The sequence below is a fragment of the Calliphora vicina genome, chromosome 3, assembly GCF_958450345.1.
Source record: "Calliphora vicina chromosome 3, idCalVici1.1, whole genome shotgun sequence".
Classification (NCBI taxonomy): Eukaryota; Metazoa; Arthropoda; class Insecta; order Diptera; family Calliphoridae; genus Calliphora; species Calliphora vicina.
In genome coordinates, this window is record NC_088782.1 from 52,029,721 (window position 1) to 52,037,162 (window position 7,442).

Here is a 7,442-nt window from a genome sequence, read left to right on the forward strand (position 1 = left end):
TGGATTATATCAAGTATGAATTCGTGCTTAAAACAAGTTTAGAATTCTTGAATCAAGCTCATTTTAAGATTAATTCAATCTCGGCCGTACTTAGGGAGAGCTAAAATTAAGATTTTTGGGCTTGACGAATCCGTACTTGAATCGGTTTAAGAAAATCCGTACTGACACCGCTCCGGATTGATTTAAGTACGGATTACTAAATTTTTTTCATGAGTGTAGTTTGTCTTCTGGAGCACTTTTCTAGCTATTGCTGCGTGAACTTCTTTCCCAAACTCTTCTTTAATCTCTGCAGCAACCTGTGTTGAAGATATTTTTGTACATAACTTGACCTTTTTGATTATATGGCTACATTTCCGCTCACTTAAGGCTCTAGGACGACCTGTATGTTTAGCACTTTCAATTGTTGATGCTCCCTTAAAACATTGCACGATACTCCAAATTGTAAAACGGCTCACAGTGCTTTGTTTTCATATAGGCAATGGACAAAAATAGAAGGAGTTATTGCAGACGAATAAAAATTAGTAGAATATTAACTATTTGTAAGATTAAGAAAAAATATAATTCTTGAAAAAATCCGTGCAAGGACACGGGTACCTCCCATATATCCTGAACATATAATTTTAAATAAAATTCACAGTTATACTCCTAACATTTTAAAATTTTGTTATAATCTCATTTTAATAAAGATATTGTTGTTTGTGAAAATTTTGTATTACAATCTCAACAAGGATTCAGGTGGCTGCCATACATACTTTTCCTTAAAAAACCTATGAACTTGAAACAAATTTATAATTTTTAGAAATTATTGTTCTCTTATAATATTAGATGCAAAATTACACAGTACAACATTTTTCAGTTCATTGCTTTGGGACTCAATTCTGACAATTGCACGTGAAAGTATCCCCAAAAATAAGAACTTCTGCATCATTAGTTTTGTCAAGTTGGCTGCCGTATTAATTTAATGGTCATACGAATTTTTTTCCTCAAGGTGGATTTTTTTCACTTTTTCTATATTTTAGCACGGTTATATCTCGTATACCGTACGGAATATCTCTTTTGTGGCTGAAGCAAAGTTGTAGATATTGAATAGTAGAAAAAAAGTACGGAACATACCTACACGAAAAAGGTGCATCCAGTGCCTTAAAAATCGCAAAAATGGCCATTTTTTAAATTTTTTACCAATTTTTCACCTTTTTTGCTCAATAACTGGATTACAAATCCAATTATGGACTGATCACCATGAAATTAGGTCGTGTGATTTGTGTCTACATAAAAGTTATTTATCATGAATTTTGTATGTATATCATAATTTTTAACAGATTTATTCACTTTAAAGTGATTTTCGGAAGCGGGTCTTATATGGGAGCTAAGAATAATTATGGACCGATCATAATAAAATTTTTTGATATGAATTTTGTATATATAAAACTTATTTGGAGCGAAATTTGTGTATATACATATATAAATTAAACATTTATGACCGATAAAGTCCAATTTCGGGAAGACATTTGTATGGGGGCTAGGTGAAATAATGAACCTATTTCAGCCAATTTCAACAGTCTTTGTTATTGGGCCGAACAAATTATATGTACCAAATTTGTTTATGATCGGTCCATAATTAGTCATAGCTCACATATAAGACACGCTTCCGAAAATCACTTTAAAGTGCATAAATCTGTGAAAAATTATGGTATACATACAAAATTCATGATAAATAACTTTCATATAGACACAAATCACACGACCTAATTTCATGGTGATCGGTCCATAATTGGTTTTGTAATCCAGTTATTGAGCAAAAAAGGTGAAAAATTGGTTAAAAAATTTAAAAATGGGCATTTTGGCGATTTTTAAGGCACTATATGCATCTTTTTCGGGTAGGTATGTTCCGTACTTTTTTTCTACTATTCAATATCTACAACTTTGCTTCAGCCACAAAAGAGATATTCCGTACGGTATACGAGATATAACCGTGCTAAAATATAGAAAAAGTGAAAAAAATCCACCTTGAGGAAAAAAAATTCGTATGGCCATTAAATTAATACGGCAGCCAACTTGACAAAACTAATGATGCAGAAGTTCTTATTTTTGGGGCTACTTTCACGTGCAATTGTCAGAATTGAGTCCCAAAATCATGTGTTGTACTGTGTTATGAAAATGTTATTGGAAGGATGTTCATAATTCCAAGACATCAAGATTTCAATAACATCTAATTTTTTTTTAAAAAATTCGTAAAAATCAAAAAGCATTAATTTAGTTATTAACATTTCAATTGTAGCAAGGATTTACATAACTGCCATATATCCTTTTTTTAAAAAATAGTGAAATATTGTATATATTTTCTAAATTCGGAACGACGGATGGACGGACAGTTTCAAATGTTGATAGCCTTATGGTTCATCTGTAATATTAGAAACTGGATGTTGGATTATACTTTAAGTGTTCCAAATATCAGCAGAAGCTCATATTACTATCTCAACCTAAGAATATGTAGGTTATATTCAATTATTGAGTTACTTACATTTACGGTAAAAATTTATTATTTATGGGTGCCATAAAAACAAATTTTTTTAACGTTCTAGTCAAAACGGACAAATAATGATTTCACATTATAATAAATAAGAGATAGGCATTAGATAAAATTGAAGAAAAATTAAAATTGATTTCAAAATTAAATCAAACTTCGGCATTTTTTTTTTTTTTTTTGATTTCAGCAAAAAAACATACATCAAGAACCAAATAAAGACATATTAATACCTACTTTTTTTAAATAACGCAATATTTCTTAGTTATTTACAAATATATTTTTAAATATATTTTTCTCCATAAAATTTATGTTGAAAATGTACTAACTTTAGCGACATCTAGTGACGACAAAAAGCGATATTTATAAAAAAGTCTTTTTTACACGAATAAGTTATTTAGTTGTCTATTGAAAATTTCATTAACATCAAAGACATGATCTTGTTTTTGATTTTTGTCCATTGAACAAAGCACTTTCCATAATCTCTACAATCTCAGCATATGATTTTCCTTGATTGTGCAAGTGAAGGATGATTTTGCGCTCAGATTCTGTTATTTCCTTTTTTTTTGTTAGCCATTTTCAGCAAAATTGATAATTATTGTGCACATTTTTTACAAATTGACATTAACAGTTTTAGAAACGAAAACTGTTAAATAAAAGAAGATAAAATGGCATTTTCAAAGAAAAAAAGTGGATAGATCGATAAAATTTGAAGAATCTGGTTAAGTGTGCCAATAGTTTTGTTCGACGGAATTGGGGAATTTTTCGTCTTTTTATTATTTGTAAATAATATTGCAAAATTGTTGAAATGAAGTTGGTGGTATTTTGTAGGAAATTCATCAAACTTTCTGATAAAAATATTTTTTTTTATTAAAAATGTCAACAATATGGCCTTTAAATCGACCGTAAAGTACATCATGTGCCAATACTTAAGTTCGGCACTGTAGGTTGCAACATGTTGCCGATGAAATATTACGGTTTCATATTGTGTTCGTTTTTCGACCAATGCTCGCTTCAAACGAATCACTTGCGTTCGGTAGAAATTCCCTGTGTTGGTTTGGCTAGATTTCATAATAGATAGCACCCTTTTGGTCCTTTAAAATACAGAGCATAACCTTAGCGCCATGTATATTTGGCTTTGGTGCCGATTCGGCTGGTTGACCGAGCTTAACATATGATCTATGGTGCTCTATATTGGGAATTTTCAAATACCTCCTCTAAATTTTGATAGATTTTTCGCTTGAAAACGATTTTCTGTCTAGTATTCGTGAGCGTCATATCGGATAGTAAAGCCTTCAAAAAGCGTATATCATTTTCACTGGATGTATTGGTAGTTTGTGAGAGTGAGAGAGGCTCAAATATGCCACTCGATTCGAAATCATTTTTATTATTGTTGCGTAATAATTTCTGATATCTAGTCTCTGCTTGTATGTGTATATGTAGATATTTAAAGCCTGAAATGCTGATTCAATATCGGCTGTATCGTTGGGGTAATCTTCTTCCACCTCGGCTGGCTCCTTCTCTTCCTCGTCATCATCTTCGGCTTAATAAAAGTCTTCTTGCAAATCTCTAGCAAACACATTAAGTAGTTCCAGCAAAGGCTGCAGTGACAAGTTTGTAGCACATGCTAGTTTTTCTAAAAATAGGACGACCACAAAATCCTTTTGATGTAACAATTAGGTTACTTTACAACGTGTTTTCCTCGGATAAATTTAAAACCATCCCTTTTTTGAAAATCTGATGGTAAAAGTTTTCATTATCTTCGGGCATATGTATATGATATAAGGGCAAACGTCTTAGATCAATCTCATTAACACGATCGGCAAAACTCTTGAACCGAAAATTTAAAACAAATAGATATGATTTAACTTCCTAGATATGATTTAACTTAATTTTTTATATATTTTTTCATACTACACATATTTCATTGAAAATTTCTCGGAGTATTGTAACTTTTCTCTAAATGTGGCAACGCTTCTCTGAATATTTATAAATGTAATAAACTTCAAAAATCCCCTTTCTTGTCAAAAAATTAAAAATTAAATATGTTAATACATATTTGAAAAAAAAAATTAATTAAATCAAAAAATTGATTTTTTTCTCCACCTTAAAAATAAAAGTTGATAAAAAGTCAATTTTTGGACTTTTCTGAAATTTGTAATTTTTTATATCATGGATGTTTGTGGAAAATATTTATAATTTAAACATAAAATGGATGGTTTTATACTGATAAAGACAACTTTTGAAAAGAATAAAGAAATTGTTGGCGTAAATTTTAATGGCGATGAGAGTTATTATTTATTTGTAGAAGAAGGTAAGCTAAAATTGAATTGTAATCTGCGAAAATGTTTTATTTAATATAATTTAACTTTTTTGTTTGTAGTTATGAAAGTGTACAACTTGCCCAAAGGTTCCGAAATACAAGTATGTATATTCCGGAGCCACATATATTTTCAAACTTTCTGGCACAATATATTAGCAACCTGGACTTTGTGTTGGACATTAAAGTGGCAAGTAAGTACATATAAACATCTGTATGTATTTTTGGGGCAATAACAATGTAATCATATTCGACATAACTAATTTGGTTTTGTTTTCTTTAGGTACTGTAAAACGGTGTCATACTGCAACAACATCCAATTACTTTAGTAAGTTCATATTGTTACAGATTCTGCAAAACAAAACAACTTATAATATATATCTTGCGTTGTAGGAAATCCAACTAATTCCTGAAATACAACTAGTGCTGAAAGAAAAAGCTTTGCAAAATAGGCACCGTACAAGGATAGCAAAGGCAGTTATAACTTTGATTCTTACTGGCAATCCGGACAAAATGTATGCACTGCACTGTTTACAAAAGCAGTATTTTAATTGTATAACAAATGGCATTTTCAATTCATCGCAGGCTATTAAGAGAAGAATTTATGCAATTAGCCGAACCCATAGTTGAAATCTTTCCTACTGAGGTTAAGGAAACCTATTACGTGCCCTTCACAAAAGGCCATTTCGCAAGGGGTAAAGTATACGTCGCACGTGCTTTGTATCATAGACAAAAATCAAAAAAAGTTTTGATCTCAAAATATTATAAAATATACATATGTTGATCGGTAGCTAACAACACAACTCAAATAAATTTGTAGGAATTGGTTTGACTCTCTTTATTAAGAAAAAATTTAAGAAAAAATTAATGAATAAAAAAATTAATTGAATGCTTTCAAGAAAATAATTCTCAAAAATTAATTTTTGTAAACATTAGTTCAAATTTTTGTTTTTTGAGTTCTTTAGTGTTTTTAAAATTCGGCAGTAATAAAATTTTTATTAAAAATTTCGACTAAAATTTTTTTTATCGCTCAAAATAATACATTTTTTTCAAAAAATTTTTTATTTCGTTTTTTTTTTTAGTATATAGTGTTGTTAAAAAGGCTGTGAAAAGATTAGTACCAACTTTTTGCCACAACTTAAAAAAAAATGCATTTTAAAATAGGTCTAAATTCACAATTTTTACTTATTATAGAGTAATAATGTTAAAGTTATGTTTCAAGATATAAGAAATAATATTAATGTCTTAAATTTAATTAAAGAAATAGCCAAAATTTATTATATGAAAATCAAATTGTGTATCAAATCTTAACCAGAGTGCACTAATATTATATAATTTTAAGCAAGATGAGTTAATACTTTATATACCGACTTATTTTTGTGACACATCTCTCTCAATATTTTTCTTATGGATTATTTATGGATTCAGATTCAACAACAATCTTAAAATTTACAGAATCTTGCCGACCACTGCATTACCGAAAATCGGAGAACACAACAAGATGAAGTTAATTACTGTGAGTTATATATTTTGAAGTCATTAATGAGACTTCTGGAAAATATAAGATATACATTTTGTCAAAAATATGGGAATCAAAAATGGTAGCTGATTTTTTTTATAAATTTTTAATATAATAAAAGTTTTGTTTATGAATCGTTTTTATCGAAATTTGAAACTTATATAGAAATTTTTGGTCCAAATGCAAAAGTATGAAAGAAATTTGTGAATTATTATTGAGAATCCCACAATTCTCAGATATAAAAGTTTTGAAATTATTTTTCTTTTATAGTTCTTCCAAAATGTTAAAATAAGACATTAAAATATTTTTAATTTAAATACACATAACTTTTGAATTAGTATAGATTTTAAAATTATTATTTTTTGCTATTACTAATATATTTGTTGGTAATTTAAATATGTATATTTGAACAAAATAGGAATAGATTTGGATTCACTATTAGCAAAAATCCAGACTAAAGTAGGATAAAAACTTGAAATTTTAATTTTCAAATATAAGAGATAAAATATAGTTCATGCAATGTTTTTTGTAGCAATCTTCTTGTAGATTCTACACCTATAAAAATCTTTCAAATCAGATCGAGAACCCCATTTTGGGGCCTTAAGGCTCCGCCATACCTTCAAAAGTCCAAATTCAAAACAAACTCAGCTATACCTCCTCTATAGCCATGGAATTTTATTAACTTCGGACTGTTGGTATAGAAGTTACAGATTTATTTCCACTTTTTTTTTTCATTTCCCCACTGTGCTCGAGAAGACATTTGTATGGAGGCTGGGTGAAATCATGAACCGATTATGACCAAAATTAGCAAAGTTTGTCCTTGGGTCGAAAAAGTGTTATTGGAACATGTCTAAAATTGCTACATATACCTTGATTAACAAATTTACATGGACAGACGGACAGACAGATGGAGACGGATAGACTGGCGGACGGACAAAGCTTATTCCACCCAAAAAGTTATTCGGTAAATACAAATAAACATACCAAGTTTCATTACAATCAGATAATTTTTGCAAAAGTTATAGAATTTTTACAATTAAGGATATATGGCAGGACCAATAGTCCTTTCTGCAATCACG